The 13,912-nt window shown below is 43.8% G+C and overlaps 1 pseudogene across 1 annotated transcript; it reads right to left on the bottom strand.

Annotated features, from left to right (window-relative positions):
• Positions 1-12,094: 12,094 nt before the first annotated feature.
• Positions 12,095-13,222, bottom strand: LOC147895558 (LOB domain-containing protein 4 pseudogene; annotated as a pseudogene). The gene is made up of 3 exons (XR_015541962.1): positions 12,992-13,222; positions 12,587-12,851; positions 12,095-12,487 (listed from the first exon to the last, which is right to left on the bottom strand). The product of XR_015541962.1 is annotated as an LOB domain-containing protein 4 pseudogene (transcript).
• Positions 13,223-13,912: the final 690 nt, after the last annotated feature.

Here is a 13,912-nt window from a genome sequence, read left to right as displayed (position 1 = left end):
GTTGAGAAAGAAATGGGGAGGAAGGTGAAGAAGTTGAGATCAGACAGAGGAGGTGAGCTCACATCAAGTGAATTCGAAAGTTACTGCAAAAGTCACGGGATCAAGAGGTAGAAACCCTTGCCACATACACCATAGCAAAATAGAGTAGCAGAGCGCAAGATGCGCGTCATCTGTGAAATGGGCAGGAGTATGATGAAAGGGAAAGATTTGCCAAAGTCTTTTTGGGCTGAACCATGTAACACAGCAGTTTACATTCTGAATCGTAGCTACATGAAGCCTGTGAATGGGATGACTCCACTGTAGGCCTGTTCTGGTAAGAAACCTTCAGCTGCACATTTCAGAGTTTTTGGATGTGACTGTTTTGTGCATGTCCCTGATGCTAACAGGACCAAATGGGAACCGAAGAGCCAGAAATGTATTTTCTTGGGCTCAGTGAAGAGGCAAAGGGTTACCGTCTCTATAACCCTATTACCAAGAAGGTAATAGTAAGTCACGATGTGGTCTTCTTAGAACAGCCACATCAATTGGAGGAGGATGCTTCCTTCCCAGACAACCAGGATCAGGATATCTATCCAGTACAACCACCAACAATAGACCGAACTCCCCCAACAGTGCTTGGGAGGATTCAAGATAAAGAAGAGAAAGAAGAGCCTGTAGAACCACAATGGCAACAGCCATTTCCAAAGTTGGTAAAGTAGCTTTTGGATGGCAGAGAACCTCCAGCCATTGAGGAGGAACCATCCGAACACCGCTGGTCCAAGAGATTAGAGGAGCAAAGAAGGGCACAGGAACACCTGGTCAACTACGCTTTGATGACAGAGGTGATCCGTGCTGAAGAACCCAAGTGTCTTGAAGAGGCACAGGGTGATGATAGGTGGATGGAGGCTATGCAGTTGGAGTATGGCTCCATAATGAAGAACAACACTTGGGACCTTGTGGATCGACCACCAAAACACAAGGTAATCGGCACCAAGTGTGTATACAAGACCAAGTACAAGTTCGACGACACGTTGGATAAGTACAAGGCTTGACTCGTGGCAAAAGGATTTGCACAGGTACATGGTTTTGATTATCAGGATACCTTTGGTCCCACAGCTCGACTAACCATAATTCATAGTGTTTTGGCTTTAGCAGCACAGGGAAGTTGGCCCGTGTTTCAGATGGATGTAAAATCCACCTTTCTGAATGGCGATCTCAAGGAGGATGTATATGTGGAACAACCACTAGGTTTTGTGATCCCCAATTTAGAAGGTAAAGTCTATAAATTGAAGAAGGCACTTTACAGGCTGAAACAGGCCCCACGAGCATGGTACTAGTGGATTGATGCCTACTTTTTACAAAACGGGTTCAGGAGGAGCCCATCTGATGCAAATTTGTATATCTACAGAGAAGGAGGCAGGTGTATGATCGTGGTTCTTTATGTGGATGACCTTGTCATAATAGGGAACCATGAAGAAAAGATCTTGCAGACAAAGCAATTGCTAGGAAGATAGTTTGAAATGACAGACCTCGGACTTATGCATTTCTGTTTGGGGATTGAAGTTTGGCAAGAGCCAAAACAGATCTTCATTTCATAGCTGAAGTATGCTAGAGAGATACTGAAGGCATTTGGCATGGCTGAGTGCAAGACAGTTGGCACCCCTATGGAGGTTGACATGAAGCTCTCAAACGAGGATTCATCACCACTGGTGGACGAAGCGAAGTACATAAGGCTTGTGGGCAGTTTAATTTACTTGTGGAACACGTGGTCGGGCATCAGTTTTGCGACTGGTGTACTAAGCAGGTTTTCCAATAAGCCCCGGGAGAACCATTGGAGGGCAGGGATGTGAGTGCTGAAATACATCAAAGGCACACTTGATTATGGCATCACCTATACCAAGGGCAAAACCTTGACTAGATTCTATGACTCGAATTGGGCAGGAGACGTGGACAGCAGGAGATCAGTGACATGTTACTGTTTCTCACTTGGATCTGGAGTTGTGTCATGGGAGGAGGATTTTAGGGGACATGGGTGCAGTGCAGAACAAGCCTACGCAGTTATCATGCGACAATCAGAGTTGCATGGCAATTGCAAGGAACCCTGTGTTCCACGCTCGCACAAAACACATTGAAATTCAATATCACTTTGTATGCGAGCTCATCATGGTCCGACTACAGAGAATGCTGCAGACATCTTCACAAAGGCTCTTGGAAGAGACTTGCTGGAGAGGCATCTTCATCGACTTGGCATTGGGCCGAAAAAGTAAGTCCACTTGCAGGTGGACATTGAGGGGGGGTGATAGATATCAATGCTCCACTCTCGTGTAACTATGTGGGAACTAGCTAACTCTACTTGTAAGCCCCCCATATGAGGAGAAGACATTTGAGTAGCTCGATTATCCGATAGGTCTTGGTTTGGACACCAGATGGGGGCCATGTGTGGCCTGATGGCTGGACGGCTTCAGATAGAGTTGGCACATTGCCAACTAGGCTACATGCAAGTGCAGGAAGGCATCCCATGACTGACCACATTGAGGGTAGATGAAGCATTTCCCGAGGCAGTCCACTCTCAGGTTTCGGGGCCTATTTGGAGCCCTAGATGATCTCGGATGGCTCTGGGCCGAACGATAATACTAGGTTAGTTGCTCTATTTTGTGACACGGTTCTATCGTGTGGTCAGTGGCCTATTTCGGGACCGACCCCCAGTTAGCCATTTTGGGCGAACTGGGTCGGTTACCCAATTGGGTCTAACCGACTACGACTGGTGGCTATATAAGAGCAAGCCCGTGAAGCCCATATTCGTCACTGGCTACAGCAATTCTGATTCTTTAGCATCTAGCCTCCATCCTCTACTATTTTCAGCATGCCATTGAAGCTTCTCACACAAGAGCGCACGGCTAGGAGGCAGCGCCATCTATTGTATTAATTTTACAGTAATTAAATTTTTTATTCTCCATACTATCTGCTTTTCTCTCTTGCATACGAGATCCTGTTATCTGTTGAGCACAGACGTTGTATTATTTTCTTACATGGTATCAGAGCTTGGGCTCTAGTAAGAAGATTTGGTAGTGTGTTTCTGTTTGCGAGCAGATTGTGAGAGATGGCCCAGCCTGCAAGACTGCGAATCCCACTGTTCAGCAAAAGCAGAAAGTTGGACGGCTCTAACTATCCACTCTGGAAGTTCAAGATGAAGACCATCCTAAGTGCATAAGAGCTTTGGGATACTGCTACTGGGGTGGACATGAAGCTGGTTCTGAGACCGAATCCGGCCAATGCAGCACAATAGATAGTACCAATAGCAGATGAGATTCTCGCATGGACAAGAAGAAACGCAAGAAGTTAGGGATTCTTTCAGCACCATTTGCATTATAAGTGAGCATCGCCTTGCAAATCTTAATAGAAATTTTATTGAATATATATACAAATACCGTTATTAGCATGCAAATATTTATTTTGTTAATTCTACTAGCAATCCCTGGCCATAAGGATTGTTGTACTTCTATAAAAAACCTGGCTCTATATGACTCTATTATAGGTTCATGAGGAATTGGCCAATCAAAGGTGTTCCGTGTTGGGAGAGCTAGTTTCTTCAACACATCATGTGTGTTGGCTTTATCCAATAGTTGGTAAAAATGATCATAGAAAAAGACTCCTGACTGAGCTAACTGTGTTGCTGATCTACCTTGATGTTGCAATTCTCCTATGGACCCATGTAGCACATCCATGAATCCTAAGATGCATTTGGTAGGCTGCCACTACTCATATCAGAAGGATATACATCTGAAAATAAAAATCAAGACATTGAGGTTCAAGAAATTCTCTGGTTTAATCAATACATTGAGGCTCGATAAATTCTCTGAGTATGAAATATGAATTCTCAATGAAGACACTTACGATTTGGTCTGTGTTGTGGAAGATAATTTGGATAATTCTCTTGCAACACAAGCTCTCTATGCATGTATACATGTTGAACCAATAATTTCTTTACTGATTTCCCCCTCCTTGGTTCTAAAATCTTTTAGCCTACCCTTCCAAGATGCCAAAAAGAGATTACTTGAATGTGGCTTCTTCCTTCTGTTTGGTTGCATGAGCACCAAACTTCTTTTTGATATAGTCAATCTTTGCTAGCAGCCATCCATAGTAACCTTGTTGGCAACTTCGATAGAGGATATAGATGAAAGAGGTCAATGAGGGAGGGAGCTCACATCTAAAGCTTCGTCCTCGACAGTTTGTTCAACACAACATTTTGCACAAGAACGGTTCTGATTATCGATGCATGCCATTGAGACTAGTATCTGAACTTATACTGGAGTACCTGAAAACTTAATGGACATATCAAGGAGCACACATTATATTCTAGTCTTGCATAAGCATGATATTCTTATCCAAACTTTAAGAATATTATCAAAGAGAGATTGACAAAGCAATGAGATCGCTCTAAAACCTTACTCTTCAATATTATGATCAACACAGCTTCTTGTAGAACCAGGACTAGTTACTAGGTTATTATCCCCATGAAAAACTTTCAGAAGTTAGATTCTATTCTACAGCATCTTCATAAATAAACTATTCACAAAAGCACACTCTTGTTAATCAAAAACTAAAAGAATATTATCCAACCTAACACTTTCACTTGTGAAAACTCAAAGAGAGAGATTGAATAAGAAAAGAGCTCTCTCTAGTACCTTGCTTCGTGATATTTTGATAAAGAAAGCTTCTCAAAGAGCGAGATCTAGTTACTAGTTTGCCGTACCCATGAAAAACTTGCAAAAGTTACATTCTAGTTTGCATCATTCTGATAAACACACCATTTCACTATAGCATAGTCTTGTTCATCACAAACTTCTGAAATTTAAAGAGAGAGATTGCAATACAAAGCAAAGAGCTCACTCTTGTACCTTGCTCCTAGAGGTACTTCGAGTTACTGGTTTGTCATCGCCATTGAAAACTTGAAGAAGGCAACCCAATCTAGAGGTTGAAGGAATGCATACAAGGAAGCAATAGGAGAGAGAGAGAGAGAGAGAGAGAGAGAGAGGGAAGGTAGAATTAAATATGGCGATGGCTTCTTGGCCTTCCTCCTCCACTAGGTCCTCGGGATATGCTACATTTATTGTTTCAAAATTGCTCACCAAGGACTCAAGTGAGTCTTGGAGAGCTTGTAGCACCTGGTTGAAGAGGATTATAATGCCGAGGGGGTTGTAGGTGGTGGACTAGTATGCCGCAAGATGCCCTTGAGATTGGATTGCGGAGGGTCGGCCATAGGTTTGCATCCAATTAATGTTTGCTTGTAGACTTTTGGGGGTGTAGACCCACGGTCTGAGTTGCTCAAGTTTTGTGATTTTGCATCACCTCATTGTCCATTGGATAATTAGTGGACTCTGTGATGATGCGGCACTAGGCTTGGAAATTTAGCAGAGTGGGATGGGCACCGAGAATTTGGAGGTCAGAGGGGTGGAGAAGAGAGAGACTAGAGAGCTGAAGATTTAAGGAAAAATATTACATGGAGAGAATGGGGTGGCAGTGTGATCAGGGTTATGGTGGAGGATTGTTTGGAGGGTGTTAGGAGGGAGTGGGCTTGCGAGATCTAGGTGGAATATAAGGTTTTGTGCATGGAGTGCATCAAAGTGCATTTGGAGTGTTTGAGGGATAGTGCGTGGTGCGAGTGTGTAAGTGGCGAGAGAGAGAGAGAGAGAGAGAGAGAGAGAGAGAGAGAGAGAGAGAGAGAGAGAGAGAGAGAGAGAGAGAGAAGAGTACTTTGGGAGGGGAGAGTAGCTTGGGAGGGAAAGGACATTTCAGTTGGTGATGTTTTTTGAATAAGACATTGTCAAATAGTAGAATCGTGTTAATACCTCAACCAAAAGTTTTATTTGTTATTAATAATTGTACATGCATAAAATTTTATTTATTGCTCTGACAAGCCAAAAAAATTTGAAATTTTTAGAATTTCCCCACGTTACATTGGCCCTATGGCCATTGGTAGAGACCTATTTTTCATTTTGGCCAAAAGGCCCCAAAATGACCTCCCTTTTTTCCTAATACAAACCACCTAGTCTTTAGTGTATGTTATGCCACACTTGCTTTGCGAAAGGGAAAAATTCCAAAGTATGCATCTAAAAACATGCTGTTGCAACCACACACATGGTATGTGAGTATGTTAAATACCTTGGAAGTATGATTGATCGCAATCAAATTACCCTTTACCCAAATACATGAGCTATAATAATCCAAATGTCAATTTGGACAGCATGGTACAATCATTAATGTTTTCACCGATGTAGATAGAGCACAAAATGCTCTTCCATGCTTTTGGAGTGACAATTCAACGGGCATGGTTGCATTGAAGCAAAAACTAAAGTATGCTCACAATTGCATGAGTGGGCTTGTACGGCCCATGCTCAGTCTCAAGAACTTGAAGAGCTCTTAACCACACCTCTGTACAAAGAGTGCAATGTGATGCTAAACATCTTGTGGGATGAATACATTAGGACAACAAGAAATGAACATGTCCCAATACAACTAGAGCAACATCAACCTCAGCAACTTGACGATGACGTTCCAACGGACACCCTGGACCATGGTATTTACATAGCATGGCAAGTGGTTGACTTTGAGGATCAATGTTGTGCCTTCTGAAGGATTCACACCTTTGAGCATTTTCAAAGACAAATACTGCGAAGAGCTTGCCTTTCTAGTGCTTTTCTATGGGCACCCTAGAAAATACAATTTGCTTGATCCACTTTCTACCATCGCTCACTAGGAGCTCTCCAACAAAGACATACGATTTAAAATGTCAATAGAGAACTTGTTTTTCAAGACAATGAAAGTCTAGTCACACGCATGCTGTCCTCATCATGGATCCGCACGTGGCAGGGACAATTGCGCAGCCAAAGAATGCATGCAAGGGACGTTCCACAAGACACGAACACTGAGAGGCTCCTTTAATTGCACATTGGCTTCCATGACTTTGCATGCTTGTGCACTTTGGTGGACTACAAGCACAAATTAAAGAAAAGCCTTTTTGCAATGGTGCGACAACTAGGCCCTCTGACATTTTTATTGACCTTTTCAGCTATAGAGAAAAACTGAGAGCCCTTGCTATGTTGTTTATGGAAGGTTAGAACAACATTTGCAGTAAGCATGCCACCATTGGATGCAACTTGTGCACCTTATGTGGTGTGATCCAATGACACAAGTGCAAGATACCACCTGCACAAATTCCAAGCAATGAAACATGTCCTCAGACAAGATAGCACAATGATCATGGGAAAAAATTATTGACTTCCTTTTTGTGACTAAGTTCCAAATAGAGGGAGTCAACATGATCAGTTGAATTCCCTCGCACTATCAGAAAGGAGTATATTTTAGCGCTTGTATGGCATCACCCATCCAAGGCTCTACTTGCGAAGGCACCCGAAGGATATGTACAAAAACAATTTGAATGTAGGTATCTCCGAACTATGGAATGCAAATACTGATGTGCAGTTTGTCATGAACCCGCACAAAGATACTTCCTATTGCACTTCATACATGACAAAGATTGATGGGGCCACATCTGATGCAGTCAAGAAAGCTTTGCATCAATGCTTGCAATTGCACCATCAAATGAGTGGATTCAAAAAATTGGCAACACGATCTTGAACACACAATACATTAGCTCGCAATAGGCTGCATACTTGTCATTGTCCTTGCCATTGATAAGCACCATGAAAGAATTTTGCTACATCAACACAAGCCCCCTTGAGGAGTGCACCATGCTCCTTAAATGTCACTTCCAACTTGAGAAGATGGATCCACAAAGCACCGATGTTTTCTTCCTCGACATAATCACCAAGTACAGAAATAGATCGAACGAGTTGAGAGCTCAGTAGCTTGTGCCTAGCAAAGCATGCAAGTGCATACATTGCAATTGATCAAGCAACAAAGAAACAAAATTGGGCAAATATTGTGTGCTTCAACAACTCTTCAACAATTACAATAAAAGCAAAGACCCTGAAAATCACTATAGAGAGCTTGCCTACTGTACATGTCATTTAGTGGGAACCATGCGCAAACGATAATTTTCCCACATGGCATGACTTGTACCATCATGAATTGACACCAACAAGAAGAAATTCACCAAGGATACATTCCTCAAATTTGTGCCTATAGCAAAATGTCACTCTCAATGTCAATAAGCATGCCGAAGACTGAATCAAATCATGTCAATGAACTTGACTTGTGGCTTAAGTTGGATGGCCTACGTGCAACAAATCCATACATCAAAGCAAGCACCTTCAAACTTGTATTCATGCCTAATCACGAGTACCACCACGAGTTGCACAAACTCAACATCATGCTGCACTAGCTCCTTGAAGATGTCCTTCTAATTAAATGCCTAGACACTGCAAAATGTTTTTGTTCGTTTGTGTCAAGCAACGTTGGCATAAGAAAAACATTTATGTTGCTGATGTTGTTGGTGCAAGCCTTGCTTCATCATTACTAACACCTGCAAGTCACCAACACCGAGTTGCCAAAGGTTTTGCTTTTAGCCTACACTGGAAAATGTGCATACACAGGAGGGATAACCATACACTCTACTCTTCATTTGCCTTTGCTCACATCAACTTACAAAAGCCTCTCCATAGACAAGCTTCAGATGCTCTCCGAAATGTATAAGGATGTGTAGTAATTGTGTTCGATGAGATTTCATCAGTAGGCCAAAACACTTTCATTGCAGAAGACATGTGAATGTTCAAAATCAAACACAATCACTTGCAGTCGTTTGGGGGAGCTAACGTCCTCATGTGTGGTGACTTGTGCCAAGCAAGCCCTATAAAAGGATAGCTGGATATTCTCATCCAAACCTTCGGCGTTAGCAATGCCACCTTCTATTTGAAAGGACAACGTGCAACTATACTGCAAACTTGACATGCCCATGCAGCAACAAAACACTGAGTTCCTTAGTTAGTTGAACCGCTTTCGTATTCTCTCGATGACATCGAGAAAATCAATGAGCTCTACTATCGACAATTACCTAACAAAGAATAAGTGCCTTGCCTTGTCTACACAAACACAACAAAGGATGTACACAACCATGCCGACTTCCAAAACTTACCAAGAAATTCCCACTTCAGACAAGCAAAAGACATCAAGCAAAAGACATGCAACTATACAATAAGACTTCTATTAGATGCAAAATCCATTAGGGGTTGCATAGAGACCTGCAACTAAAACTTGGCATCATTTTAGAGATCTATGCAGAGAACCTCGACATTTAGATGGCCTCGTCAATGGAGCTGTTTGTCAGAGATGCATTGATGGATAAAAAACTGCCAATGGTCTGGGTTGAGTTCATGAACCCAAACATAGGCAAGCGTACATGCACAACTCACCATTTTCCATATAGGCAAGGAATCCCAGTCATGGACCCCTATATTCTTACAAATTGCATGCAAATTTCAAGTTGGAAAGAATCACCTCAGCACCGTTTGTAGGCACCAATTTCCAATACAACCAAATGTTGCAAGAAAGATCCATTGTGCACAAGGCATTTCAATGGATTTGATCGCATTTGACTGTTCAAGAATAAAGGCACGTGGTCTAGTCTACACGGCGCTCTCGTGCATCCGAGACCCACATCAAACCTCCACATCTTGAAAACACTGCATCAAAGTCGATCATTCCGTCCTTCATGAGCTCGAACGCTTGCGGGCCACACGCGCATGGCGTGTCCAACAATTGGACTTCAACTCCCATGCAGCCATATGGTTCTTGCAATCATTGAACACAAGGTCCTTCATGGCACGCAAGGTATACATCATGTCCTCCAAAAGCTCCTCGTAGCCAATATCATGTACCTGCAAAAGCTATATACAAAACAAGCAGATGCAACTTCCATTGCAAGGTATTCACATGTCACTAGAACAGAAGGCCTTGACATTGCCACATACTACAAAGAACACATCACCCTTGCAACAAAGGAATTATTCCATGAGCAAGGTGTCGAGTGTCTGTTGACCACTTTCTCCAACATCCATGCCAAATGGTGTAGCAATCATCAATGTTTACAAATTGCCTAGAGCCAACATCAATGCCCTGATGCATTGCCTTTAGCACCTTATGGCCAATGCAAAACAACGCGCCACCGCATAAGTTGTGGGTGACTTCAATGATGACTACTGTAAGCCTAGCTACAACCTCACCACACTACACAACCTACTGCACTACATCATTTCTTGCACACACATAACATGCACCAGCTAATCTCTCAGCCCACACCAATTAATGGGTTTACCCCTAACCCCAGGGGATTCACTCTTCATTAAAGGGGGACGTCACCTGCGTGCATGAACTTCAAGAAAACCCCCTATTTAAGATCCACATAGGATGATAAAACACCCCTATTTAAGCTTATAAGATACCACCAAAATTCCATTATGTCCCCCCCTTTCCTTAAATCTTACACAATAAGCAAATTTACATTACTTTCCCTATGACTATTTAAAACCATACACAAAATCAAACTTATTTGGACTAGTTACCCAAGGTAACCTATATTATGTCCCCCCTTCTTAAATATGACATAGTCCCCCTAGCTTAAATTCAATATTGGGGAAAAAAAAAGGGCCCCCACCCCTAATGTATAAGCTTATGCCTCATTTCAAAAAAACCCCCTATTGTACACTCACGTGATATCATAAGTTTCCCCTTGTGAATCCCCCGGGCCCCTAACCAAACTTGGGTTCGGGGCAATGCTCCCAATGAATGTAATTCATCTTGTTTATTTAGATGACATTTTGATGATAAGATCCAGCTAATTGACTAGCAATTGGGATGCCAAACTCTAGCTGATCTCTTTGGGTTGTTTTAACTTTTTGCAAAGCGTCTACTCTACAGATGTTCACACTGCTATGACATGACATGCCTAAGCCCTTCCAGACGGCATTGGAGCTCTTCAAAGGAGTTGCGATGAACCATACATCCATTGTAAGGAGCAAAACGAAGTTGATGACCTGAAGGATACGAATCTAGTGGGCTGATGGCGCTCGATTGCGACCATGATAGTTTGCCCTCCTCCAGACAAGCCTCGTACTTCCTCATCACCAATGCAAGAATAAGCCATAAGCTCCACCCTGAGATTACTAACCGAATTTTCCACCAGACCTGCCTTCTCTTCCTTCCACGTTGTGGAATTAGCTGCACGGCGTAACTGAGCACTAAATTGCCAAGTTCGTGGAGCAGTGAGCAATGGGAATAGAAGTACACTCCTGGATTGATCGATCTTATACGACCGCCCACAAGCTCACGGCTTCGAGTTTGTATGCTTCGCAGCGCCGAGGTGAGTGAGCTGCAGCGTTTGCAAGCGGCCAATATGGCTGGACTTTAGGCAATCGAGCTTCACGAAGTCTTCGTTGTCTTGTTGAGAGTCTAAGCTGTGCAAGACAAAACCGCTCGAGCTAGAAGAATCAAGGAAGCTGGAGGACGTTATAATAATGAGCGAGGACGTTCTCCATGTGCAAGATCTCTTGGCTCTCCGCTTCCAAAATCTCTTTACGTTTTATCTGAAAAGTCCTCTAAGATTCAGCTTCACAAATCTCATAGATTTTCATTTCAAGTCAAGGCTCTTTCTCTCTAAGAACTTAGGTGTCGAATTCTCATTCCTTTCTTCGAACTAGGACATGGCAAGCTCCTACACAAACCGCTTCCTTTTAATATAATATGGGAGAAGAGGTAAGCTGTGTGTGTGTGTGTGAGAGAGAGAGAGAGAGAGAGGGCCCCCACAGAAAGACAGAAAGATAGATTGCGCGAAGAAAACGGTAAATTATACGTTTTATTATATGCAACGAAACAAATTGACAGCCAGTACTATGAATCCCCGTTCGCGCCCTTCAAAGGCTATCTTGCTCATCGTTATGCAATCCCCTGTCATGTCAAACCAGATTTTCGGATTAACTAATGCTGTGGAGGAGGATTAGGCTAAAAGGAGAGCATGCTGCATCGTCTCTCGAATTATAGCTCGTATGACATTACGTGAACAGATTATGGGAGATCCTCAAACCATCATCGAAACTAGGGAACTGGAATGAGCTCGGATGGGGGAGGCACAAAGGCGTTCTTCAATGAACATTAGGAAAAATTAAAGATGATGATTTAACAAAGGCCAATATCGCTCCTTCGTGTCAGCTGAAGCTAAGGTGCTTGTAGGGGAGCTTACAGTATACCGATCCGTGGATGCTGTGCTTTGAGGAGTCGAAAGACTCGACATAGTTCTTTCGGAATTTGTGACGGAGAAACTGGGTAGATGCATGGACGTAGCCGGTGAATTGGGCGCTGCTATCAAACCACTCTGTTGAAGTCGCAACCTAATCAGCTCTGCACGGACTGCATCAAGCTCCGATTGCAATATCCTGACATGCTGCTGCAGCGCAGAGACCGTGCCCAAGCAGCCATAGACTGGATCCCGTAGACGCGCGTTGGCCTCATAAACCAAACTGCTGGCTGTATCTGCCCGTTGGTTTTCTGGAATTTCCTGCATGGATAGCCGGAACAGAAAAAGCACAATCAATAACAAAAATCAATATTTCTGTGAAGGATCTTAGGTCGAAAAGCGCAGCTTGAAAGAACACACCATGAGCATCTTGGATACATTGCTTGCACCGAAGACTTTGTGTACTGCAGCAAATTTCTGGGGCTCATCAGGCGGGAAGTAAGGAGAAAAGGGGCACTCCTGAGCACAGCGCCTTCTCAACAGCTTGCAAGCCGCGCAAGGCGTGGTCGTGTTAATTTGTCCTTGCAGCGAGCCCAGGGCAGTTCGGCGACCCATATACTCGACCTCAGCATGCTTAATTTTCCTGGGAACGGCGTCGTAGGCACCTCCAGCCATTTCATTCGACCTGGAAGAAGAGATTGGGGACACACCAGCTCGTTCGACTAAACCGTGTATTCGAGAGTATACCATCATGTGAGTACGAGAGCAGAACGAGGTTACTAGATTCATACCTTTGGGGGGAGAACGAGGTTACTAGATTCATACCTTTGGGGGGACATCGATGCATCGGCTTTTCCCTTTCAAGATTTTCGCCGAGGCCTGTCACTCGAGTGTATTCACTTCACAACAAATCATCAAAAGATCGATATGCCCCCGGAACGAAAGAAATTAACAGAATGCGTGGGACTGACAAGTCCGATCGGGTTAATGGCTTCAAAAAGTAGCTCTTCTTCTCCGGCAAGATCCACTAACTAGCAATCGGGACGGGTTTTGTTGTCTGGGTACTTCCGGATCTCTGGATGCAATATTCAAGGTTTATGTTTCGGTATATTGAATCGTCGAATAGACTCTAGAATGAACTGCTGCAGCGAGCCCAATGTAAGAGCTCTATTCCCGAGTAGGCTAGGCCATCCAGCTAGCTTGAAACCGAACCGAAGAAGAGTCCTGTTGTCTGCACGATTGTTTAAACCAACGGATTGACTTCAACCTGACATGCGAACTCCCCAAGTGGCCCACGCGAGGTCGGGGGCAGGGTAACGTGGCACGATGCGGAACTCGGTGCGTGAGGGTCGTTCTCGCAACAGTGACGGGATGGAGGGAGATGCGTGAAGGAGATTGTGCGAGAGGTGCAGGGGCAGGAGGAGGAGGAGGAGGAGGAGGAGGAGGAGGAGGCGGCGGCGGCGGAGGAGGAAGAAGGGTATAAGTTATAACCTAAAGACCAGGCGAGAGTCGAGTTCTGAGAGTTGATAGAGTGTTACGTTGCATGCATGCACATGTCAACGCATTTATTATGCTTTGCTTAATTGAACGTCACATGTCCCCCCCACCCACTTCCCCCTAATATATGTGTCTTCATTCATCACCCCCCACTACCTCATCCCACTCCCACTCCCACTCGTATCCTCCCTCACCTCGCTATCCGCTTTGCTTAGAATCACATCATCTCAAGACTCTCGTTAAGGAGAA

Source organism: Dipteris shenzhenensis, chromosome 13 (genome assembly GCF_047967505.1).
Source record: "Dipteris shenzhenensis isolate YYH24624 ecotype China chromosome 13, Dip_SZ_1.0, whole genome shotgun sequence".
NCBI classification, from domain to species: Eukaryota; Viridiplantae; Streptophyta; class Polypodiopsida; order Gleicheniales; family Dipteridaceae; genus Dipteris; species Dipteris shenzhenensis.
The sequence above is the reverse complement of the archived record's forward strand: the minus strand, read 5'-3'. Positions and strand labels throughout refer to the sequence as shown.